The sequence below is a fragment of the Lithobates pipiens genome, unplaced genomic scaffold (genome assembly GCF_037356315.1).
Source record: "Lithobates pipiens isolate NorthernLeopardFrog02 unplaced genomic scaffold, aLitPip1_a1.2 Scaffold_19, whole genome shotgun sequence".
Taxonomy (NCBI): domain Eukaryota; kingdom Metazoa; phylum Chordata; class Amphibia; order Anura; family Ranidae; genus Lithobates; species Lithobates pipiens.
Window position 1 is genome coordinate 567,389,597 of NW_027507764.1, and position 27,282 is coordinate 567,416,878.

Consider the following 27,282-nt stretch of genomic DNA (forward strand, 5'->3'; position numbering starts at 1 on the left):
TAAGGAGAGGGATCATTACTGGCTTGAAACCCTTCTTGATTCACGTTACAAGGGTAAGGTTGTAGAACTCATCCTGCCTTCACAGATGGAGCAGAGGATGAAACATCTTCCGGAGGCCTTGAATAAGGGTTTATGCAACGTATTTCCAGACCCCGGGAGGTTACAATTTCCTGGTGCTGGACAACGTGTTGCTGAAGCTTCGTTCAGTCAGAGGAAGAGTGGTGTATAAGGTGGCCGGCTGACCGATGCCTTTAAACAATTTTTCAGTCCTCAGCACCAAGGTCTGATCTGATCAAGCAACCATCACCAGCGTCTGCATTACATGGTGCAGGAATATCTAGGGACAAGAGCAGACTTGGAGACCTTTCCAACAGAGCATCCACTGGGCTGCTGGATATTGAGGATGGACCACTGGCCAGAACTTGCTCAATATGCAATTGAGCTACTTGCCTGTCCTGCATCCAGCGTGCTATCAAAAAGCACATTCAGTGCTGCTGGAGGGTTTGTAACAGATCAAAGAGTGTGCCTGTCCACAGACTCCGTTGATAGGCTCACATTCATAAAAATGAATTAGCCTTGGATTAGCAGCTATCAAGCACCTGATGCTGATGTAACTGATTGAATTTGCTATGGATGTGTGATCCTTTGAAGACTGCCTATGCTGACTATCCTATTCCACCTCAATCTTGATGATGCTACTTTCCAACAATATTTTGGTTTCAGGCACCACCACCACCACCCAAGGCAAAAAATGTAATTCAAATTTTTGATATAATATTTCACAGTAGGGCCCATTCCTGCGCACAACAAGAGTATCTGTGAGGGGTTACAGTTTTGTGGCACCACCACCACCCAAAGCCCATATTTTTTGTCCCTGTTTAACAGGGGCATGTAATTACAATTTTTGATCTAATATTTTACAGCAGGGCCCGTTCCTGCACCCAACAAGAGTATCTTTGAGGGGTGACAGTGTTGTGACACCACCACCCAAGGCCCATTTTTTCTGCCCCTGTTTAACAGGGGCATGGAATTACAATATTTGATCTAATATTTCACAGCAGGGCCTGTTTCTGCGCCCAACAAAAGTATCTGTGAGGGGTTACAGTATTGTAGCATCACCACCACCCAAGGCCCAATTTTTTTGCCCCTGTTTAACAGGAGCATGTAATTACAATTCTTGATAAAATATTTCACAGCAGGGCCAGTTCCTGCGCCCAACAAGAGTAACTGTGAGGGCTTACAGTGTTCTGGTACCACCAACACCTAAGGCCCAATTTTCTGCAGAGTCTATAGGGCAGGCTATATAGTATATATACTGCTGTTCAGAGTTTATAGTACATGGGGGCCCCTCACACCATTTTTTTAAATATTTGTGTGCGGCGTTCTCCTTAATATCCATAGCAGACCTGAAGGGCCTGGTATGAATTTTGGGGGTGACATCCACACCATTTTTTTGTCATTTTTGGTATTTTTATCTATCTTGCTGGGATCCGAGAATGACAGCCGCAAGCAGTTTTGAATGAATTTTTTTTTCCTTTAGAAATGTCATTTTGCTGTGACACTGTTATAAAAATGGGAAAGATGTGCTACTTTACAGGAATACTAAGGACACCCCCCAGGCATGATAGTTAAAGGAATATTTAATTTTTATTGTTTCACTTTAAGCATTATTAAAATTACTGCTCACGAAAAAACGGCTATTTTTAAAACTTTTTTTTGCATTGATACATGTCCCCTGGGGCAGGACCCAGGTCCCCAAACACTTTTTATGGCAATAACTTGCATAAAAGCCTTTAAAATGAGCACTTTTGATTTTTCATGTTTGTGTCCCATAGACTTTAATGGTGTTCACCTGTTCAAACTAATTTTTTGCCTGTTCGCATGTTCTGCTGCGAACCGAACCTGGGGGGTGTTCGTCTCGTCCCTATTAAGTATGGCTGCATGTGCCCACTCCCTAACGACCAGCATTTTTTTTAAATGTCATGTGACCCCAAAAGCACACCTAAAAACTCACACTGTGTGCATTTTTGGATGCGTTTCTATTGACTTACAATGGAAGGTGTGTTTTTGATGCACTTTTCAAAAGATGCAGCATGCAGGACTTTTCAGACCGTAGCACAAATGCAGCACAGTGATGTGAATAGTCATATTGAATTTAAAGGGGAATAACTTTGATGTGCTTTTGTTGTGATGAAAAGGTGCTTTCTAGCATAGCAAAAGCATACCAGTGTGATAGGAGCCTTAAGCCCCGTACACATGAGAGGACTTATGTCCGACAGACTTCCGAAGGAGTTCCGTCGGAGTTCTGTTGGAATTCAGACGGAGTTCTGACAGACTTTTCGGCTGAGCGGACTTGGCCACACACAATCACACTAAACTCCGACGGATTCGAACGTGATGACGTACGACTGGATTCGAATAAGGAAGTTCATAGCCAGTAGCCAATAGCTGCCCTAGCGTCGGTTTTAGTCCGTCGGAATAGCATACACACGAGCGAATTTTTCGAAGGGACCGGGTCCGGCGGAGTTCCTTCGGAAAAATTTGAAGCATGTTCCATATTCTAAAGTCCTTCGGACTTTGGCGAGTCAAAAGTCCGTTGCAGCCCACACACGATCGAATAGTCTGACGGACTCAGTCCGTCGGACTTTGGATGTTGAAAAGTCCGCTCATGTGTACGGGGCTTTAAAGTCTATAGCAGCCAGAGGTTTGCTTTATGGACTCCATTTTCTTTACATGCATGCTAATGTGATGTTATTCCTTTTGCTGCATACTAGAAAGTAAAAACTCTAGAAGAGGACAAAAGTGGAGAAGCAACAGGAGGCTCTCCATCTGAGGTAAGTAGACATTTACCATCTTATTTTCCTTTTTTCCTTCCCTTCCATCCATAGAATTTTCCCATCTCAAACCATATCAACACAAGCCAAAACATACAGTATATCATCGTCTTCATCATGGATCTTCAAAAAAGTGCCCAAAAATGTGTTAAAGAGATCACATCACAGTGTTAAATTGCAATGTTTTGGAGCCACACAGGACCCCATTTATCCGGCATGCCTGATGAAAAGGTCCCGCATGACCCGGAAAGGTCGTAATTTACTCCTGCTATATGATCCCTTTAATGCATTTTTGAGCACTTTTTTAAAGATCGGTGGTGTACTGACGATATATATATATTTAAACTTTTTTTTTTGTTATCCCCTCTCACAAGAAATTATTTCTTTCTTGTGCACTTTGGAGAATCCGCAAGATAATGCCATCCTATACTTAGTATAGCTACTTCTTGCGGACTGCCCCGTGTCCATATACTGATACGGGGCGACTGCTCTGCACCGGATCACGTACACGTATGTCATCCAGCATTTCCCCGCGCCTGCCGCTCCATCTGTGTTATGATTCGGTACAGTGCATGGCTGTCAGCAGGTTCCAGCCAATGATTTATGGCCGGGACCTGCTGATCGGCTTAGCAAATCACAGTACAGAGCTCTGTGTTTATTACCAACATGGGGCTCTGCATGTGAAGCAGAGATGTGGCTGTTTTTTTCTCTGTGCAAAGCAGGGAGAAAAGTCAGCCACATCTACTAGTAAAAGCAACACATATTGCACACATTACAAATGTTAGGCACACAGTTAACCATTTGATTGCCCCTTCATATTAACCCTTTCCCACTCAGTGTCATTAGTACAGTGATAGTGTATAGTATTTGCACCGATCACTGTATTAGTGTCACTGTTGATGTCAGTTACTGTCAGATTGCCTTTTTTTTCTAGATTTTTGGCCTTTTTTTCGTTTATATAATAAAAAATAAAAAACTCAAATACTACTAAAAGGAAGCTCTATTTGTGTGAAAAAAATACAGAAATTTCATTTGCGTACAGCACTGTATGAACAAGCAATTACCAGTTAAAGTAGCACAGTGCAAAATAGCAAAAAATGGCCCAGTCATAAAGGGGGTAAAACCTTCAGGTGGTCAAGTGGTTAACCACTTGCCGACCGCTGTCGGCATATGTACGTCGGCAGAATGGCATGGCTGGGCAAAGTAACGTACCCATAAATTCCCGCCGTGCACGCCGCCGCGAGCTCCGTGACCATGCCCACGGGACCCGCGGGCTTGATCGCCACGGGGATACCCGCGATCGTGTCACGGAGCTCAAGAACACAAAGTATCAATATTTTGTGTGGCCACCATTACTTTCCAGCACTGCCTTAACCTTCTTGGGCATGGAGTTCAGCAGAGCTTCACGGGTTGCCACTGGAGTCCTCTTCCACTCCTCCATGATGACATCACTGAGCTGGTGGATGTTAGAAACCTTGCGCTCCTTCACCTTCTGTTTGAGGATTCCCGCAGATGCTCAATAGGGATTAGGTCTGGAGACATGTGTAGCACAGGCTTAGTATTGACTCTGTAATATATGCAGAATATTGCTCTCTGAAACATTACATTGCATTATCTGGCTAAGCTGATTGGGTCCTGCTGTAGCTAAGAAAGAAGCCCACCCCTAACAACAAAAACAATGAAAGACAGGTTTGGATAGCTACTCAGGAGAGCTGTGATTGGGAGAGAGGGAGGAGGACACAGGAGGAGAGACAGACTGGCATGGTGGCAGGCAGACAGAAGAAAGGATCCCATGTGTTTATCTCTTGAACACTGGTAGAGCCTGTGACTCTCCTAAGGAAGGTGCACACTTGAGAGGGGAGTTTGCAGTGTGTTATTCTGCATGATTACTGAAGATGTGCTAACAGTGCAGAGAAATCTAGAGACCAGTTTCAGTGCTGCAGCAATCATCATCATTATCCTGTTTGGAGGCTTCTGTGGCCTGTGTTGCTCACATCACCATCCAGTCAACTGAGACAGCAATCAATCTACCAATTGCTGGAAGGAGGATATATCAAGTGCATCTAATGGTGAGAGATCTTCTGCCATTCTTGTGTATGTGGATCTAGCTGCTAGCTCCTATTTACTGTTAATGCAGCTTTATCTGAAGGTGGATCTCCACATCTGTTAATCTTTGTGACACTTTGTGAAGATACCCCTTTCCATTCTGTGGATTACAAATTTACTTCACAAAAGTCTGAGTACTCAAACACAGGATTTAAAGGGCCCCAACGCTGGCAGACTCTGTGTGTGTGTGTGTGAATAGAATTCCCACTGGCCAGTGGTTAGCTAGAACCTGCAAGACTTAGGTAGGATCTTATAGTCAGTAATATCACTTTTGGGAAATTATTGAACGTTATTCTTTGTATTGTGTTGTACAGTCTGTTCACCACTTGTTCAGTGCATTTCAGGCAAGGCCTCCCACTGGCGGTTAAAGTGAATGAACACAAATCCTGTTTCCTTTACTGAGAAGTTGTAGTATATTATTGTACTTAATATTTGTATTCTGTTAATCAGTTTATCTCTTTTCAGGGCTTTTTTTGCTAGTTCTAATAAAGCCCAGCTAAAAGTTTAAACAGTGTTTTGGTGTTACTGAGATCCTGGGGAGGGTGAGCCATCACTGGTGTGGGACAGAAGACCCGTATATTACAGTGGCCCTTGCGGGGGTGGTGCTACATGTGGGGGTTCTCGTCCGGGATACCTTCTGGTCCCTGTCACAGAGTGATGACTACCTCTACCAGCCCAGTCACCATGATGGACCCGGTCATTGCTGCCAAGTGGTGTGAAGAACAAAATGGCAGGTTAGGGCTCTGTGTAATTATGAGTCTCACTGGTGCCACCTGGACTGAGAAACAGGTCCAGTAAGTAGTGTCGGCTTTGATGCCTGATCAGAAAACATTCATATTGGACCTGAAAGTTGATCGGATAGCCTCGTCCACCTATGCTTTGCTAGAATGCAAAAGAGGAATCCCGACCTGTTTCCAGGGAGATAGCATACAGTTACCAGGGGATCTCAAAGCTCAGCTTATAAGGCCAAGTATGCTGGATGATCACCCTGAAAATGCTAGCTCAACAACATCAGGACCAGGAGTATCAGCTACTACTTCCATCCCAATTACAGGGTTCCCTCCTGCTACATTCTTTACAGATATGGGAAAGCTGGTGGAAACGTTGGCACAAAACTCAGCCACTTCCTGCCAATTATGGATATCAAAAGTTGTGGTTCTATTCTGGGAAGGTCCCTGTGCCATCCGGGGAAGAGGACTTCGAAACCTGGATAGATCAGGCAGTGCAGGTTGTGGAAGAATGGGAAGTCGCTGACACAGTAAAAAGACAAAGGTTAATCGAGAGACTAAGATCTCCTGCTTCAGATGTAATCAGAAATCTAAAAAGGGACAAGCCAGGCTGCACAGCCACTGAGTGTCTGGAAGCTTTACGAGAGGTTTTTGGAGGGGTGGAGGATTTTGCTGAGCTAATTTATATGTTCTCACACACCTATCAAAATGAAGGAGAAGAGTTATCCTCTTATGTCCGACGACTGGATAAAATCCTTCATCAGGTCATTCTAAAAGGAGGCATGGAGCCGAGTCATGCAAGAAAAGCTTTGTTGGATCAAATTCTTAAAGGAGCACTCCCACTGGATTCCATAATGTTGAAATTTCGGGCTAGAGACCAGAACAAGCCATTGACTTACTCCAAATTGGTCAAAACTATCCTAGAAGAAGAGGCTTTAATTAAGGCTAAAAACCCTGCTAGTGCTTCACATGCGGCTTTCACCGTAGAAGTAGGAACCATGGGCATAGTTGAAGTCCAGTCTGAAGTAATGGCTTTGAAAACTCAGATGTCACAGATGATGGAGTTGATGACATCGCTGTCTGCCAGAATTGCCATACCAGAGGGGGGAAAGACATTGAAACCAACCAGGGCAGAGGCAATACAGAATGTTCCTTCTGGAGAGCCCTCTAGTTCAGTGGCCTGCTATAATTGCGGTGGTATCGGTCACTATCAACGTGACTGTCCCAGCCCAACAAAGCCACGAAGAGTACCTCATAAGCCGGCGGGAAACTCCAGAGGGCCCTGGTGAGGGAGCCAGCCGGGTGCCCATCTAAGTCAGCTCGCTCCAGTTCACAAGTCTTAAATGAAGGGCAGGTAAGGCCTAAACATTTGTACCAAGCCTCACCCAAAGCCTCAGTTAGGCTGCCCAAGCTACTCTCAGAGTCGGGCCCCGGATCACGGGAGATCGTTGCACACCACAACCAAAACAGTCAGTCCAGACGACAATGGAAACGGGCCCAGGCCAAAAGAGGGATTCAAGCCCAAACAGCCAAGCAAGCTGCATCAAAACAACCAAGCAAGTTGCCTGACAAGCTGGTGGGTCCTTCTCCTATAGTGTCAGTTCAGGTGGAAGGTGTATACACAAAAGCCCTTCTAGACTCTGGTGCCCAAGTGACTCTAATTTACCGTGATTTCTATGATAAACACCTGAAACACCTGCCCTTGCAGAAGTTAGAAAGTCTAGAGATCTGGGGTATAGGAACTAAGAAGCTCCCCTATGACGGATATCTTCCAGTCAAGCTTGAATTTGGCCCATCTGTTGTAGGGCAGAAAGAGACTTCCGACACATTGGCCATTGTATGTCCCCGCCCCCCGGGGGCTAATCGGAGTTCCTTGATTGTGGGGACGAACACTGACTTGGTTCGTCGGTTACTTACTCCTCAGGTCTCAGAGGGTGAAGATGCAGCTAAAAGTGTACATCCGATGCTGCGCTCAGTGTACCAGCGATTGGTCCATGAACAAAAGGCCCCAACAGAAGGAGTGGGAAAATTGTGGAAGTTGGACAAGATGGAAAAGGTCTTGCAGCCAGGTGAAGTAACATGTTTGCGGGCTTCAGTCAAACTGAATTGGGACCAACCTGGTCCTTATGTTATCCTTGAAGGTGACTCACAGAAGACAAATTCAGGTTTGGAACTGATTCCGGAAGTAATCTCTATGAAGGCCTTACAGAGAACCCATGGAAAAGTTCCTGTCAGTGTTCGTAATGTTACTGATTCTCCAGTGAAGCTTCGGACCCGAATGATGATAGGGCAGGTAAATCCAGCCACACCCATCACACAACACAGTGTAGTGGGGGAAGCCAAGGAAGAGTTACCAGAGGAGTATTTCTATCCAAAAGGCTCTCCTATGACATCTGAATGGAAAGAACGGGCAAAAACACAACTCTTAAAGTGGAGGAAGATTTTCTCTAAAAATGAGTTTGACGTGGGATGCGCAGAGAGGGCACAGCATCATATTCATCTACAAGAGGATAGGCCATTTCAGGAAAGGTCACGACGAATACCATTAGCTGATTTAGATGACCTTAGAGAATACATTGCGGAGTTGAAGAGGACGGGAATTATTCGGGAGTCCTGAAGTCCCTATGCTTCTCCCATTGTGGTGGTGAGGAAGAAAAATGGGTCATTACGTCTCTGTATCGATTATCGCACTCTCAACAAAAGAACCATTCCAGACCAGTGCACCACTCCACGAATAGAAGATGTCCTGCAATGCCTTTCAGGTGCCAAATGGTTCAGTGTGTTAGACCTGAGAAGTGGGTACCATCAGATCCCGATGCATCCAGATGACCGGGAGAAAACCGCTTTCATCTGCCCAGTGGGGTTCTTTGAGTTTGAAAGGATGCCACAGGGTCTGTCTGGAGCCCCTGCTACATTCCAACGCTTGATGGAGCGGACTGTTGGTGATATGAACTTAATTGAAGTGTTAGTGTACCTAGACGACATAATTGTCTTTGGACGGACTTTGGAAGAACATGAGGAGCGTCTAGAGAAGGTTCTGAAGCGACTCTATGAAGAGGGATTGAAGCTGTCCCTTGAGAAGTGTCAGTTCTACCAGTCAACAGTCACCTACCTTGGGCACGTTGTCTCAGCGGAGGGAGTGGCCACTGACCCCAAGAAGTTGGGAGCCGTTACCACTTGGCCCAGGCCCAGAAATGTGCAAGAGCTGAGAGCTTTTCTTGGGTTCTGCTCCTACTACAGGAGGTTTGTGGAGGGATTTGCCAAAATAGCCAGACCTCTCACTGAGCTTTTGCGTGCTGGAGATGATGGAGAGCAAGAGATCCCAGAAGTAGTCCGGCAAATCAGTGGAGCGAGAAAGTCTCGGGAGTCCATAGAGGGAGAGTGGTCTGATCAGTGCGAACAAGCTTTCCTTCAGTTGAAACGGAGCTTGACCAATGCACCAGTTTTAGCCTACGCTGACAACCGCAAGCCCTATGAGCTCCATGTCGATGCCAGCAGAGAAGGGCTAGGTGGTGTGTTGTACCAAGAACATGATGGACGTCTGAGACCGGTTGCTTATGTGAGTCAAAGCCTTACTCTATCTGAGAGAAATTACCCTACCCACAAGTTGGAATTTTTGGCGTTAAAATGGGCTGTCGTGGACAAGCTTAAAGAATACCTGTATGGTGCAGAATTCGAAGTCAAAACAGATAACAACCCACTCACATATGTCCTTACCACGGCCAAGCTGGATTCCACAGGACATCGATGGTTGGCAGCACTTTCTAGTTTCCGTTTTAGCTTGAAGTACCGACCTGGAGTTGTTAATAAGGATGCCGATGCTCTGTCAAGGAGACCCTATGACCCGCTAACTCATACAGAAGGGTGGACTCAACTGACGACAGAAGGCATTCAGGCTTTATGTCAAGGGATTGAGTACCGAGCCAGAGGAGCGACAGGGGCCGAAGCCATTGGAGTCACCACTGTTGGGGTCCCAAAGCTCTATTGTGACTTGACCCAAGTGAGGGATGAGGGACTGCCTACCCTTTCCAAGAAAGACTTGAGGAAGGATCAAACAGAAGATCCCCTTTGTTCTCTGACTTTGAAAGCCTTGGAGAGTGGTCGCCCAGAACTTCTACTCACAGCAGACTCCCCAAAGGAGGCTCGATTGGTTCACAAGGAGTGAAATCGACTGCAGCTCTCAGATGGAGTGGTCTACCGAAGGGGCCCCTCGGATGATAAGGAGGAGAGTTGGCAGCTGTTGCTCCCGGAGAAGCATAGGGGGACAGTGCTGAATGCATTACATGATCAACATGGACACTTGGGACCTGATAGAGCATTTAAGTTAGTTAGGGATCGTTTCTACTGGCCGTGTATGCGAACTGAAATCGAAAGTTACTGTCACTCCTGCCTTCGCTGCATCCAGAGAAAGACTTTGCCTTCCAGAGCTGCCCCAATGGGTCATCTACAGAGTCAAAGTCCTATGGATCTGGTGTGCATTGATTTCTTGTGTCTGGAACCCGTAGTGACTGATCATTTCACCCGTTATGCCCAGGCTTATCCAACAAGAGATCAACGAGCTGTCACAGTCGCCAAAGTGTTAGTGGAGAAATTCTTTGTTCATTATGGATTACCTCTGAGAATTCACTCTGACCAAGGAAGAGACTTTGAAAGCAGGCTCATTAAACAGCTATTGGATCTTCTGAGTATCAAAAAATCGAGAACGACACCTTACCACCCTCAAGGGGATCCTCAACCAGAGAGGTTTAATCGTACCCTCCTTGACATGCTTGGAACCCTTCCATCTGAAAACAGCATTGGAGCAGGCACATTTCCGCTGTGGTTCATGCCTATAACAGTACTGAAAATGACGCAAGGGGTTACTCACCATATAGACTGAGGTTTGGAAGAGAAGCTCGTCTGCCAGTGGACTTGGCCTTCGGTGTCTCAATAGACAGAACTTCCACTACGTCCTACAGGGGCTATGTGGATAGGCTCAGAAAGAACCTAAAGACAGCCTATGAGAAGGCACAAGAAGCTTCTGGTGTTAGAGGTCAGCGGAACAGTAAGAATTATGATTTGAAAGTTAGGATTTATGATTTACAGCAGGGTGACAAGGTGTTGCTGAGGAATCTGGGTCTTTCTGGAAAGCATAAGTTAGCTGACCGTTGGAGTTCTCAACAATATGTTGTCTGCAAGCAACTGCCTGGTCTTCCTGTATACCAAATTCGGCCTGATGGAAAAACGGGTCCCCTGAAGACCTGGCATCGAAATCATTTACTACCTCTGAGTGAAACCGTCAGGGTACCTGTGAGAACAGAGACGTAATTACCCAAACCATCTTCTTTCAGGCAAGTTCCAGTTACTAGGTCTCAACCTCTACTGCCAGATGAGGCCACAACAATAGAAGATGACAGTGATGGTAGGATGGCCTGATGCATCAGAATTTGTGCCCCAGGTGCAAGGAAATTCAGAACTAGTAGAGCAAGCTTACCAGTTAGTCCATGAATCTGATGAAGGGTTTCCGGAGGGGAGTTCCTCTGAACTTGAAGAAAAACTGTTTGAGGAAAGCCACCTTGAACCGGATGGAGAATCCTGTGAAGAGTCTAGTCTTCAGCCCAAAGAACAGAGAGCTAAGAGAGCAGTGAGACCCCCACTTAGATTAAAATATGATACCCCTGGAACAAGCTCAGAAGAAGCTATTCCCACTGTTCACAGACTTCCTGATTCTCAGGCACATTCTATGGTGGTACCAGTGACCGATGTTCCCAACCCATCGCCTAACACACTTTGGTGGCAGGTCCCATTACCTAATGCATTTGTTAGGAAATGTCATAAAATCAGCCTAAGACCATAGGCCTAATTTGTTGGTCCATGTGTAAGGTTACTGTACAAATGCTATGTTATTATTAACTGCACTCATCTCTCTCTTTGGAGGACCAAAGATTTTTTTAGAAGGGGGTGGATGTAGCACAGGCTTAGTATTGACTCTGTAATATATGCAGAATATTGCTCTCTGAAACATTTCATTGCATTATCTGGCTAAGCTGATTGGGTCCTGCTGTAGCTAAGAAAGGAGCCCACCCCTAACAACAAAAACAATGAAAGACAGGATTGGATAGCTACTCAGGAGAGCTGTGATTGGGAGAGAGGGAGGAGGACACAGGAGGAGAGACAGACTGGCATGGTGGCAGGCAGACAGAAGAAAGGATCCCATGTGTTTATCTCTTGAACACTGGTAGAGCCTGTGACTCTCCTAAGGAAGGTGCACACTTGAGAGGGGAGTTTGCAGTGTGTTATTCTGCATGATTACTGAAGATGTGCTAACAGTGCAGAGAAATCTAGAGACCAGTTTCAGTGCTGCAGCAATCATCATCATTATCCTGTTTGGAGGCTTCTGTGGCCTGTGTTGCTCACATCACCATCCAGTCAACTGAGACAGCAATAAATCTACCAATTGCTGGAAGGAGGATATATCAAGTGCATCTAATGGTGAGAGATCTTCTGCCATTTTTGTGTATGTGGATCTAGCTGCTAGCTCCTATTTACTGTTAATGCAGCTTTATCTGAAGGTGGATCTCCACATCTGTTAATCTTTGTGACACTTTGTGAAGATACCCCTTTCCATTCTGTGGATTACAAATTTACTTCACAAAAGTCTGAGTACTCAAACACAGGATTTAAAGGGCCCCAACGCTGGCAGACTCTGTGTGTGTGTGTGTGTGTGTGTGTGTGTGTGTGTGTGTGAATAGAATTCCCACTGGCCAGTGGTTAGCTAGAACCTGCAAGACTTAGGTAGGATCTTATAGTCAGTAATATCACTTTTGGGAAATTATTGAACGTTATTCTTTGTATTGTGTTGTACAGTCTGTTCACCACTTGTTCAGTGCATTTCAGGCAAGGCCTCCCACTGGCGGTTAAAGTGAATGAACACAAATCCTGTTTCCTTTACTGAGAAGTTGTAGTATATTATTGTACTTAATATTTGTATTCTGTTAATCAGTTTATCTCTTTTCAGGGCTTTTTTTGCTAGTTCTAATAAAGCCCAGCTAAAAGTTTAAACAGTGTTTTGGTGTTACTGAGATCCTGGGGAGGGTGAGCCATCACCGGTGTGGGACAGAAGACCCGTATATTACAGTGGCCCTTGCGGGGGTGGTGCTACACATGCTTGGCCAATCCATCACCTTTACCCTCAGCTTCTTTAACAAGGCAGTGGAGGTATGTTTGGGGTCGTTATCATGTTGGAATACTGCCCTGCGGCCCAGTCTCCGAAGGGAGGGGATCATGCTCTGCTTCAGCATGTCACAGTACTCAACACACAGCCATTAATGTCTAAACCGCTGGCAACAAAAGTGAGTACACCCCTAAGTGAAAATGTCCAAATTGGGCCCAAAGTGTCAATATTTTGTGTGGCCACCATTATTTTCCAAACACTGCCTTTTTTTTTTTCTTTTTTTTTTTTTGCCACTCAGTAGGATTCTTGTTATTAGTGATTTCTAATCAGTTTGACTCTCAGAATCCTAATCTTTGTTGTTTACATCATTGTGGCAAGGTATCTTTTTCTTTTCACTATCTCCCTTTTTTTTTTTTTTTCTTTTTTTTTTTTCTTTTTTTTTTTTTCTTTTTTTTTATAATTTTTTTTTCCAAACACTGCCTTAACCCTCAGGCATGGAGTTCACCAGAGCTTCACAGGTTGCCACTGGAGTCCTCTTCCACTCCTCCATGAGGACATAACGGAGCTGGTGGATGTTAGAGACCTTGCACTCCTCCACCTTTCATTTGAGGATGCCCCACAGATGCTCAATAGGGTTTAGGTCTAGAGAAATGCTTGGCTAGTCCATCACCTTTACCTTCAGCTTCTTTAGCAAGGCAGTGGTTGTCTTGGAGGTATGTTTGGGTCATTATGTTGGAATACTGTCCTGTGGCCCAGTCTCTGAAGGGAGGGGATCATGCTCTGATTTAGTATGTCACAGTATATGTTGGCATTCATGGTTCCCTCAATGAACTGTAGCTCCCCAGTACCGGCAGCACTCATGCAGCCCCAGACCATGACACTCCCACCACCATGCTTGACTGTAGGCAAGACACACTTGTCTTTGTACTCCTTACCTGGTTGCCGCCACACACGCTTGACACCATCTGAACCAAATACGTTTAGCTTGGTCTCATCAGACAACAGGACATGGTTCCAGTAATCCATGTCCTTTGTCTGCTTGTCTTCAGCAAACTGTTTGTGGGCTTTCTTGTGCATCATCTTTAGAAGAGGCTTCCTTCTGGGACGACAGCCATGAAGACCAATTTGATGCAGTGTGCAGCATATGGTTTAATCACTGACAGGCTGATCCCCCACCCCTTCAACCTCTGCAGCAATGCTGGCAGCACTCATATGTCTATTTCCCAAAGACAACCTCTGGATATGACGCTGAGCATATGCATTCAACTTCTTTGGTCGACCATGGCGAAGCCTGTTCTGAGTGGAACCTGTCCTGTTAAACCACTATATGGTCTTGGCCACTGTGCTGCAGCTCAGTTTCAGGGTCTTGGCAATCTTCTCATAGCCTAGGCCATCTTTATGTAGAGCAACAATTCTTTTTTCAGATCCTCAGAGAGTTCTTTGTCATGAGGTGCCATGTTGAACTTCTAGTGACCTGTATGAGAGAGTGAGTGCGATAACACCAAATTTAACAAACCTGCTCCCCATTCACACCAACGAGTCACATGACACCGGAGAGGGAAAATGGCTAATTGGGCCCAATTTGGACATTTTCACTTAGGGATGTACTCTCTTTTGTTGCCAGCAGTTTAGACATTAATGGCTGTGTGTTGAGTTATTTTGAGGGGACAGCATATTTACACTGTTATACAAGCTATAAACTCACTACTTTACATAGCAAAGTGTCATTTCTTCAGTGTTGTCACATTAAAAGATATAATAAAATATTTACAAAAATGTGAGGGGTATACTCACTTTTGTGAGATACTGTATCTGGGGGGCGTTCTGTATACCATCTGTGTACAGAATAGCTCCAGATAGCCATATTGCATTTTTCAGAAAATTTTAATGCTGCAGATTGAAAAGTAAAGGTTATTTTTTCTTAATAACAGTAAATTACAATGTGACTTGTGTTGCAATTGTATATGAAATATTTTTATTTGCTACTTTTTCCCACCCAACCCCAACGTTTGCCATAGAGTGACTGCTATAAGTGCAATGGATAAGAGTGTGTATTAATTAGAGGAAATGTTTTTGCATTAGGAGCCGACACTTCCTGCTCTCCTGTTCTCCTGCTGCTCTAAATTTTCCAAACTTGAAATGTCAAACGCTATACAGATTCAGGTAAGGAATATGACATTTTAGTTGTGTGCTTTGCTGTTGTACTTTTATTCAATTTATGTAATTTAAACCAATAAATACAGGTGCATCTCATAAAATTAGAACATCATCAAAAAGTTTATTTATTTCAGTAATTCAATTTAAAAAGTGAAACTCGTATATTATATATAGATGCGATAAACACAGAGTGATATATTTCAAGCATTTCTATCCTTTAGTTTTGATGATTATGGCTTACAGCTAGTGAAAACCCAAAATTCAGTATCACAGAAAATTAGAATAAGACCAATTAAAAAAAAGATTTTTAATACAGAAATGTTGGCTTACTAAACAATATGTGCATGTACAGTATAGTATGCACTCAATAATTGGTCGGGGCTCCTTTTGCATAAATTACTGCATCAATGCGATGTGGCATGGAGGTGATCAGCCTGTGGCACTGCTGAGGTATTATGGAAGCCTGACTTCATTTGATAGCAGCCTTCAGCTCATCTGCATTGTTGGGTCTGGTGTCTCCTCTTCCTCTTGACAATACTCCACAGATTCTCTATGGGATTTCGGTCAGGTAAGTTTGCTGGCCAATCAAACACAGTGATACCATGATCATTAAACCAGGTGCCAAGGTGGGCAGGTGCCCAGTCCTGCTGGAAAATGAAATCAGCATCTCCATAAAGCGGTTCCACAGAGGGAAGCATGAAGTGCTCTAGAATTTCCTGGTAGAGGGCTGCGCTGACTTTGGACTAGATAAAACACAGTTGACCAACACCAGCAGGTGACATGGCTCCCCAAATCATCACTGACTATGGAAACTTCACACTGGACCTCATGCAGCTTTGATTCTGTGCCTCTTCACTCCTCCTCCAGACTCTGGGACCTTGATTTCCAAATGAAATGCAAAATTTTCCACAGTCTGTGATGATTTGGGGAGCCATGTCATCTTCTGGTGTTGGTTCACTGTGTTTTATGAAGTCCAAAGTCAGCGCAGCCCTCTACCAGGAAATTCTAGAGCACTTCATGCTTCCCTCTGCTGACCAGCTTTTTTGGAGATGTTGATTTAATTTCCCAGCAGAACTTGGCACCTGCCCACACCGCCAAAAGTGCCAATACCTGGTTTAATGATCATAGTATCACTGTACTTGATTGGCCAGCAAACTTGCCTGACCTAAACCCCATAGAGAATCTGTGGGGTAATGTCAAGAGGAAGATGAAAGACACCAGACCCAACGATGCAGATGAGCTAAAGGCCGATATAAAAGCAACCTGGGCTTCCATAACATCTCAGCAGTGCCACAGGCTGAACACCTCCATGCCACACCGCATTGATGCAGTCATTTATGCAAAAGGAGTCGCGACCGAGTGTTGAGTGCATGCTATACTGTACATGGACATACTTTTCAGTAAGCCAACATTTCTGTATTAAAAATCCTTTTTTAATTGGTCTTATTCTAATTTTCTGTGATACTGAATTTTGGGTTTTTACTAGCTGTAAGCCATAATCATCAAAACTAATAGATAGAAATGCTTGAAATATATCACTCTGTGTTTACCGCATCTATATATAATATACGAGTTTCACTTTTTGGATTGAATTACTCAAATAAATAAGCCAACATTACTGTATTAAAAATCCTTTTTTTTTATTGGTCTAATGTAATATTCAAATTTTCTGAGATATTGAATTTTGGGTTTTCACTAGCTCTTAAGTCATAATCATCAAAATTAAAAGAAAGGGAACACTACCCATGACAGCTTCAACATACCATGACTCATTAATATCCACCAGACTTAATATCACCAGAAAATGCAAAAAATCCTGACCCACCTACATTGTGGGACGTAGTGGATTCAATCCATGTGCACTTCATCTACAAACAAATCCTTAATCTAGCATTAAGGATTAAAAATAGGGAACATATCTCTCAAATGTCAAAAAAATAAATGTCACCCATGGTTGGTTTGGAAAAATATAAATCTTTGAATCCTTTTACTAGGACCTAATCTCCATTTTCCTTACATTTATGAGATTGTTAGTATACGTAAATGCCAATGTGATCCTTATACCCAAGTCCTTGAGGGTACGTACCCCATCACTCCTCCCTAATGGTTCCTCGGGAAGAATGATTACTACAACTGTTAATAAGTCTCACTTAGGCATAATTGTCAAGGCTCTAGTTTTCTTGCTTACTGATTTCCTTGGAAAGGATTTTATGACCACCAGAAAATCAATTAATAGCACCTCACCCCTTAATAGATTGTGTATGGAAAGAGAGAATGGGATTTTCAGGGTGCAGTTTGATTTGAAAAATAGAAACAACTATATTATATAGGAACATTTTTTTTATTATTTTAGAAAAAATAATAAAAGTTTTTGTTAAAAATACAGCAGTTGGCAAGTACAAATCCACAAGTATTTGTGTATACAGCATAAAAAGATAGAATTCCTAACATGTTTCACCCATATATATATATCCAACATATACAAGCCTTCTATTGAAAAAGCACAGTTTAACACGTTTAACAAATACAGTTTATATTTGTTAAACTTATTAAACTATTTAAAGTTCAAAATGAAAGCACTATGTATATGATACTATGGCTGTAAACTGATTGTTTTAATTTAGTTATAATTATTGAATGTGTGTGTTTTTTTCAATAGAAGGCTCGTACGCCTAGTTGGACAGCATCCCCTGAAGAAGCCGATATATGGGTGAAACATGTTGGGAATTCTATCCTTTTATGCTGTATCCACAAATATTTGTTGATTTGTACTTGCCAACTGCTATATTTAAAAAAAAAAAACTTATATAATATAGTTGTTACTATTTTTTAAATCAAACTGCACTCTGAAAATCCCATTCTCTCTTTCCACTTACTGATTTCCTTGTTTTTCTTCTCTTTGCTGAAAAATAGTTTGCACAATTAAATTAAAAGATCCTAAAGGTAGTATAACTGCGGCAATTGGTCGGGAAGCGGTTAAAACTGAAGCGGTTTTAAAGATTGCTGCACTATGATGGATCCTTCTTTGCTTTTAATTCCTTTTTCCTGAGAGCATCCATCATGGACTCCCGCGATGGAATTCTAAGGGAAGGCGCTTTACCATCTCTTTGTGGGATCAGATTTTATGGTAAGGAGCCTTCCTAACTGGTTTGGTGGAGAGATCTTCTAGCACCTTCTTTTCCCGCTGCACTACATCTACGTTTTGTTTCACCTGGAAACTGATTCTCTTTGGGAACTTTTTTCTTAATTTTGAACATGATACATTTTTGGCTTGATTATTTATGTGTCTTTTGCACATTGTTTTCCCATTTGAGATGGTCAGGGCAACATATAAAGAGCGTTTACAATTTGTGTAATGAAAAGCACATTCAGGTTCATTATGCAAGTACCATATATAATCCGCAAAAATGTCAAACTAAGCTCCCACCCGAAAAAAGGGGCTGGGGGGCAGACTGCAGAGGTAGTGTCAAGCATTGAGCTGTGATTCTGATGCTATAGGGCCCCAACTTTTAAAAGGCAAGGCCATATTAAAGCAAGAGGGGAAGTGTCGTGAAATTTAAGGCTGGGTTCACATATGTGTGAACTGGAAGCGGTCTTCACCGCATCCATTTGACATGACAGGCGAGTGTGACCGGCTCTCAAAGGACCACGGAGTGGATTGCAAAAGGGTCCTGTGCGTTTTGGGGTCCAGTTCAGGTGGAAATTCAGACCTGAACAGAAGCGCATCGAACCCCAGGAACAAACCCAGGCCGCACGTGTGGGAGCCCAACCGCCACACTAGGTAGGAGGATTCAGATGGCCAGAGGAGGGAGAATAACAGCAAAAAGGGGTGGGGGGGGGGTAGGCATAGAGGACAGAAGCATGGGAACAGACAGAGAAGGAGGTGCAGAGAGAGGACGGCAGGGTGAGGGAATACCAAAAGAGGGAAGAGTGGGGGATGTGAAAAAGAAGGAAAAAGAAAAAAAGGAGGAGGAGGGCAGAGGAAGACATTTTATCTTTTATGAAACACTGTGAATGTACTGTATATTTACTTATGAATTGAATTCATGTGGCATTTTATGAAACAATATTTTATGAATTTTGTTTTATTAATATCAATTATTTATGCTTTACACTGAATTGCACTCTATACATTATGCTGGTAGGAGCTGCGAATCTTACAAGGGTAGTTCACACATTTTGTTTATATTTTTCATGAATTTATTTTATTGAATTATTTATTAAATTTAATTCATATCACTTTTAGAGTATTTATGACAATTTATGAATTATTAAAGGGACACTGCAAGTATTTTTTGGTTTAAATTGTATATGCTTATCTTGTATCTTGATTGTGAAATGGGTGCAGCATTCCCATATTTCACTAAGCGCAGTAATATTTTTGGGTTTAGCTATCCAATTTATCTAACCTGAAAATTCTTCTTGGGAAAGGGAGGACATACAAATGTTTTTTTACTGTCACCCCTCTTCATCTCCCTCCCGTACTAGGCTGCAGAAGTAATTTTCTTGCCATGTCATTTATAACCTTTTTTTTTTCTATCTTCAGAACTTAAAGACAATGCAGGAGGTATGTTCTGTATGTAACCTAGTCTATATGAATGTGAATATAATCGTCTTGAGTGCTGTATCACCTTATTTGGCAACATTTTATATTAAAGTTCTGTAAACATATAGGCCACTGAAGTGGGTCTTCTTTCGTAAAGGCCACATATATGCTTACCAGTGTTTGTGTTGGGAGCACACTGCACAACCAGGCTCTCACTGAGAGCCCCAGGTCTCCTACTAATGCCCTGTACACACTATAGGATTTTCCAACAACAAATGTTGGATGTGAGCTTGTTGTCAGAAAGTCTGACCGTGTGTATGCCTCATAGAACATTTGTTGTAGGAATTTCCGCCAACATATGTTTGAGAGCAGGTTCTCAAATTTTCCGACAACAAAACTTGTTGTCGGAAATTCCAAGCGTGTGTACATAAGTCCGACGCACAAAAGTCCACGCATGCTCGGAATCAAGCAGAAGAGCCGCACTGGCTATTGAACTTCATTTTTCTCGGCTCGTCGTACGTGTCGTACATCACCGCGTTCTTGACGTTCATAAATTTCCGACAACATTTGTGTGACCGTGTGTATGCAAGACAAGTTTGAGTCTACATCCGATCGTGTGTACGGGGCATTAGAATTAGGAAACAGGACTCCCAGATCCTGATGACCAGATCGCTCTGATAGCCCGCCCATGTTTTTTCTTTCTCCTTTGAATGAAGGGAAAGATATATTGTATCGTTCTCTCCTTGCAAGAGTAGAAACACTGTATGTAAACAAACAATAATGCATAAAAAATAATAATAATAAAATAAAACAAATAGGTAGATCAAAGTTTGATCCAGGTCAATATCAGAGTTAGTGTTAGGATCAAGGTAAGGGTCAAAGGTCAGGGTCAGTATATATTGGGAAAGATTTTTTTAATTTTTTTTTTTAATTAGTATCAGTGTCAGTTAGTGTCAGTGTATTTTAGGTGTATTAAAAGTGTATTAAAAACAAAGCAAAATGCACACATTGTTTCTGGGCTGTACTACAGGTACAAACAACAAATAACGTACACATATGTGTAATTGCTAAGATTCTCAGGAGCAGGAAAATTTATTTTGGGTTGTTTTTGGTAGTAAATTATAGCAATAGCAAGAAATATCAAGCTATATAGCGAAATTTAAAAAGTTTTACCAACTTTTACTAATGTCAAAATGTAAAATTGTATTCAGGATTAAGATGTATTTTACTCCTTGTCATGAAGGGGTTAAGCAAATCCTTTCCATACCCTGAGATGCTGCCAGTAGTTTCTGTTGCAGGCTGTCACCGCTAAGTCACTGCCTTGCAATTAAAAGCAGCGCTGTCAGTCTACCATATGCATTCATGCAGTTGGTCATTATAGGTCATGATAGGTCACGATAGGTTGCCCAAATAAAAGAGTGCACAAGGCAGGCTTTAATGTACCTACAGGCTAAACCAAAAGATCTTTCATTTACCAAGTATTATTTAACAGGGAATCAAATAAAAATTTTCATAATGGCCAGTTGATGTTTATTACAATCATTTTCTAATTATAGAACTACCATATTGACACCTTCATGCCGACGTAATGCAAATATACGGCCTTTGGCTTCATAGGGTTGTACCAGGGTGATCACCCCTGTACAGTTTTTTAGAGCCGATGGTCGGCTGTCTTGTGATAACAAATGATGCAGCTAAGAAGCCACTCCGCTGTTATCCTAAGCAGTGGAAGGGGACATCCTCCCCCCTCCCCCTCTCCTTCCATGACTCGCCCGGGCTCTCCTGTCCCACCGGGAGGCCCAAGAGACCAGCCACCACATCTGCTGGATGGCCAGAGACCCAAATGAAGCCGGAATCAGCTTGGATCAGCTCTCGGATCTAGTAACCCAGAAGTGGGTTCTGGTTTACAGAAGACTTAAAGGCACCAAATTTTAAAAAAATTACAGTATTCAAAATTGCCAAACTTGGCATTTTGAATGCTTTTAAGTGCAAAGGAGGGATTTGGGATTTTATAGACCCCAGATCCCTCCATATAGAGTACCTGTCACTGCCTATTAGGCCCCTTTCACACGATTGGACCAATCGGGTCTGCCTGTCTGTTTTTCAAGCTGGGCCACCTATTTTCATCTATCCGTTGACATCTACTCTGGCAAAATTCGCTGAATACAGATGGATGGCGATCAGTGGCATCGGGGCGGGGGGGGGGGCTGATGGGGCTTGGACCCCCAAGTGTGCCCCCAAAAAGCCCCGGGTGTCAAAATCTCAAAATTATTAGCACAATGAGCAGAGACGGACCTGTCATCCACCTGCTCAGCGGGGATCAATGGAGCGATCCCCACCGTCAAAACAGATGCGCTCTGTGTGAAAGGGGCCTTACTATCACAAGGGATGTTTACATTCCTTGTGACAGCAAGAAAGTGATCAGAAAAAAAAATAAAGTGTACGGAGCCAGTGTAAAAAAATTTAATAAATAAAATAAGGGACATTTTTTTTTAAGCACCCCATCCCTCCGCGCTCGCACGCAGAAGCGAACGCGTACATAAGTCGCACCCACAAATGTAAACAGGGTTCAAACCACACATGTGAGGTATCGCCACGATCGTTAGAGTGAGAGCAATAAGACCTCCTCTATAACACTAAACTGGTAACCTGTAGACATTTTTAAAGCGTCGCCTATGGAGATTTTTAAATACCGTAGTTTGTCACCATTCCACTAGCGTGCGCAATTTTGAAGCGTGACATGTTAGGTATCTATTTACTCAGCATTACATCATCTTTCACATTATACAAAAAAATTGGGCTACCTTTACTTTTTTTTTTTTATTCATTTGAAAGACCACTGCGCAAATACAGTGTGACATAAAATATTACAATGATCTCCATTTTATTCTCCAGGGTCTCTGCCAAAAAATATATATAATATTTGGGGGTTTTAAGTAATTTTCTAGCAAAAAATACAGATTTTAACTTCTAAGCAATAAATGTCAAAAAAAGGCTGAGGCATGAATGGGGTTAAAATGCTTATGGTGACACTGAACTCTAAATTAAAAAAAATATATATATATTTAAGCATGTTTTCTTAGAGCGAAACTGAAGTTCCACACCGTGAGTAGGCAGGCTTTTGCTGTAGAAGAGACGTGCACTGTCTTTTTTAAAGACAAAATACCCATACCTGCCTTTGGTGCTGTAAACTGAGTTACGCATGTGCACCTACAGCGACGGGCGGGATGACAGCCTTCTGATCATGAACAACAGAAACAAACTCTGCAGGTACAGAATGCCCAGTTCAGAATATTTGGTAGTAAGGTGAAGATTTGCCATACCATGTAAACAGCTCAGTGACCACTGTTTTATTTATTTGGAATGTCTGCATAAACTGTGAAAGGGCCGTTAAAAACAGCTTTACTTTTTTTGTCTTGTAGGAGTATAAAAAGATGACCCAGCTCATGAAACAGGTGACACTTTTGCAAAGTTTCAATGCATGTGCTTTTTTCTGATATACTAAGGCTGCTTTCACACTGCTGTTACAAAAACACTGTAAAAACACATATGCAAGAAGTTTGCATTCCAGGCATTTGTTCCTGAGAGCATATTGCCCTAAACGCAGGGCCAGATATAGCCTGTCTGATGTGGGATTGCAGGAAAAAAATGAGGGCAGAGAATGGGAGTTCAGCTAGGCAGTGTAAAGTGGGTCAGCAGGGTAGAGGATAGGGTCAGCAATTTGAAGGGCAATGTTCAGGGGTCAGCAGGGTGGAGGACAGGAGTCAGAAAGGCAGTGGACAGGAGTCAGAAAGGCAGTGGACAGGAGTCAGAAAGGCAGTGGACAGGGGTCAGCAGGGCAGTGGACAGGGGTCAGCAGGGCAGTGGACAGGGGTCAGCAGGGCAGAGGACAGGGGTCAGCAGGGCAGAGGGCAGGGGTCAGAAGGGCAGTGTACAGGGGTCAGCATGGTGGAGTACATGGGTCAGAAGGACAGTGTACAGGGTCAGCAGGGTGGAGGACAGGGGTCAGCAGGGTGGAGGACAGGGGTCAGCACGGTGGAGGACAGGGGTCAGCACGGTGGAGGACAGGGGTCAGCACGGTGGAGGACAGGGGTCAGCACGGTGGAGGACAGGGGTCAGCACGGTGGAGGACAGGGGTCAGCACGGTGGAGGACAGGGGACAGCACGGTGGAGGACAGGGGACAGCACGGTGGAGGACAGGGGACAGCACGGTGGAGGACAGGGGACAGCACGGTGGAGGACAGGGGTCAGCACGGTGGAGGACAGGTCAGAAGGGCCGTGTACAGGGGTCAGCAGGGCAATGTATAGGGGTCAGCAGGGTTGAGGACAGGGGTCAGAAGGGCAGTGTACAGGGGTCAGCAGGGCGGAAGACAGGGGTCAGAAAGGCAGTGTACAGGGGTCAGCAGGGTGGAGGACAGGGGTCAGCAGGGTGGAGGACAGGGGTCAAAAGGGCAGTGGACAGGGGTCAGCAGGGTGGAGGACAGGGGTCAGAAGGGCAGTGACCCGGGGTTAGCAGGGTGGAGGACAGGGGTCAGAACGGCAGTGGACAGGGGTCAGCAGGGCGGAGGACAGGGGTCAGCAGAGTGGAGGACAGGGGTCAGCAGGGTGGAGGACAGGGGTCAGAAGTGCAGTGTTACCGGGGTTAGCAGGGTGGAGGACAGGGGTCAGAAGGGCAGTGTACAGGGGTCAGCACGGCGGAGGTCAGTGGTCAAAAGCAGTGTACAGGGGTCAGTAGGGTAGAGAACAGGGGTCAGAAGAGCAGTATATGGGTCAGAAGGATGCAGGACAGGGGTTAGCAGGGCAGTGTACAGTGAGCCACATGGTGGAGGACAGGCATCAGCAGGGCAGAGCACAGGGGTCAGAAGGGCAATATACGGTGTCAGAAGGACAATATACAGGGTCTGAAGGATGGAGGAAAGGAGTTAGCAGGGCAGTGTACAGGGAACTGCAAAGCACAGGGCAGGTGTCAGCAGGGCAGGAAACAGGGGTCACAGCTGGCAGGATGGAGGATAGGGTCCCTGTTTGCAGGGCGGAAGGATAGGGCTCACTTCTGGCAGGGCGGAGGACAGGAGTCACTGCTGGCAGGATAGAGCATAGGGGTCACTACTGGCAGAGTGGAAGAGAGGGGTCACTGCTGGAAAGGCAGAGGAGGAGTACAAAAAAAAGGGGGGGGGCAGCTCAACCCAGCACCCCCCTAGATCTAGCTATGGCTAAATGCCCAGTATGCATGGTGCCTAACTGAGACCATAAACTAGGGGGGTTTAATTTTTTGTGTATCGTTTTTCAGTCTAGGGGTGGGCACAATCACTGTTGCATCACCAAGACATAAGAGAAAAGCAATCTCAGGCAGATAACAAACACAGACAGCAAAATATGAGCTGCCAGGGGTTTTACCCCTTCCCTGCTCTATCCAAAACAAAATATTTGGGCTATGCAAGAAAGATGGCTACAGAACGTGCTTCCAGTGTCGGGAGGGCGTCAATAGACACCGGGCAGCGTACTCTGTAATAGTCGAGTCCTTAGGACTCGGCTGATCACAAAACAGGTTAAAGGGCCAATCACAGCGGCTCTTTACAACATGATCAGCTGTCAGCCAATGACAGCTGATCACGAAAATAAACAGAAGCTGGTTATCGTTTTTTTTTCTCCTCATGATCAGCGTGGGGAAAAATTCAAAATCCGGTAACTGGGTTCTGTTACGGGGCATTGGTCCCAATCTGTGCCCATCAGTGCTGCTAATCCGTGCCAACCATTGCCACCTATCAATGCCCACCAGTGCCACCCATTAGTGCCTACCAGTGCCACCTATCAGTGCCCACCAGTGCTACCAATCAGTGCCCACTAGTGCCACCTATCAGTGGCCATCAGTGCTGCCAATCAGTGTCCATCAGTGCATCATCATCAGTGCTGCCTACCAATGCCTATCAGTGCCCATCAGTGCCACCTATCAGTGCCCATCAGTGCCACATATTAATGCCCATTGGTGCCCACCAATGCCACCTATCAGTGCCCACCAGTGCTGCCAATCAGTGCTCACCAGTGCCACCTATCAGTGCCTATCAGTGCTGCCAATCCGTGCCTATCAGTGCCGCCTACCAATGCCTACCAGTGCCCATCACTACCACCTATCAGTGCCCATCAGTGCCACCTATCAGTTCCAGCTATCAGTGCCCATCAGTGCCACCTCTGAGCACCCTTCAGTGCCACCTATCAGTGCCCATTAGTGCCACCTATCAGTGCAGCCTCATCAGTGCCCATAAGTGCAGCTTCATCAGTGCCCATCAGTGCAGCCTCATCAGTGCACAGCAGTGAAGAAGAAAAATTACCTGTTTGCAAAATTTTATAACAAATTACAAAAAATGTTTTTCAAAATGTTCTGCCTTTTTTTGTTTCTATAGCAAAAATTAAAAAACCCCAGTGGTGATTTAATACCACCAAAGGAAAGCTCTATTTGTGTGAAAAAAAATGATAAAAATGTTGTTTGGATACAGTGTTACATGACTGCGCATTTGTCATTCAAAGTGTGACAGCGCTGAAAGCTGAAGATTGGCCCGGGCAGGAAGGCGGTAAAAGTGCCCAGTAAGCAAGTGGCAAATACAACTGTACTATAAAATTGCCGCCTAGCCTTTAAAGTGGTTGTAAACCCTTACACACCACCTTTAACTACAGGTAAGCCTATAATAAGGCTTACCTGTAGGTACCATGAATATCTCCTAAACTTGCACCATTTAGGAGATATTCACTGTATCAGCATGTGCCGACGTCATCGGCACATGCGCACTGAAGAAGCGAATCACTCGTGACGTTTTTTCAGCTGCTGTGCCATTACCAGCAGCTCCGCGCGCATGCGTGGGAGTGACGTGATCTCGGCTCCGGCCAATCACAGCGCTGGAGCCTGCGAACCCGGTAATAACTTCAGGAGACATGTTGCTGGTCACATTGGTGTGCCGGGACCGCTGCGGGGGCTTCAATCTAAGATAAGTATTTCATAATGCTTATGCCTGCTATTTACACAAGCTCATTATGTCTTTGTCTTGCAGGTTTTTTTTTTTTTTCTTGACTTTACAACCACTTTAAAGCAATTGGCATTTATTTCCAACATGTCCTCAAGGCCGAGGCTCTATATTTTGCAAATTCTGACCAAATTTTGGAAGCTTGAACTGCAACTTGCCCTTCCCCTTCTCCCTGTGCCTTCTTCTTGGTCATCAATGATGCCACCCAACAAATTTGTTGGATTTAACTTTCAAGGCTGCACAGAAAAACACAAGGAAAGCTACAAAGTCATCATCAATACCATACATTCTAAGTCCATAACAAGTCTAAACTTTTTGCATTGTAAGAATGTTTTAATTCTTCTATATGACTATAGGAAGAATATGAAGCTGATCAGAGAAAGATCAAGAACACAAAGCATATGGATCTGATAAGTGAAAGGTTGCTAAAACTGGATCTCATGCAAGACCAAAAAACCCAGGATCCGCCTGAGCCTAAACCTAAGCCCCCTGTGAAAAAGTAAGTAGAACACATTTTGCATTCAATAAGAGCAAATATTTGAAATACTAAATCCTTAAAAATGAAAACAATTCACTTTAGCATAAACAATATTTAAAGATACTTTGTTAATGCTTTTTTTTTTCTTTTTTAGGAAGAAGGCAAGAAAGAGACCCGTGAGACGCCATAAAAAGAAGGTAAGATACAATTTTTTATTTATTTTTTCAGTAGTGTTTTATTACATTTGTACAACGGTACAAATAAAAG

The 27,282-nt window shown here is 44.0% G+C and overlaps 1 long non-coding RNA gene across 1 annotated transcript; it reads left to right on the forward strand.

Annotated features, from left to right (window-relative positions):
* The first annotated feature begins 2,772 nt into the window (after positions 1 to 2,772).
* LOC143998400 (uncharacterized) lies at positions 2,773 to 27,031 on the forward strand. The gene is made up of 5 exons (XR_013277906.1): positions 2,773 to 2,834; positions 14,904 to 14,984; positions 19,525 to 19,545; positions 22,947 to 22,979; positions 26,894 to 27,031. It is a non-coding gene; the product is annotated as an uncharacterized LOC143998400 (long non-coding RNA).
* Positions 27,032 to 27,282: the final 251 nt, after the last annotated feature.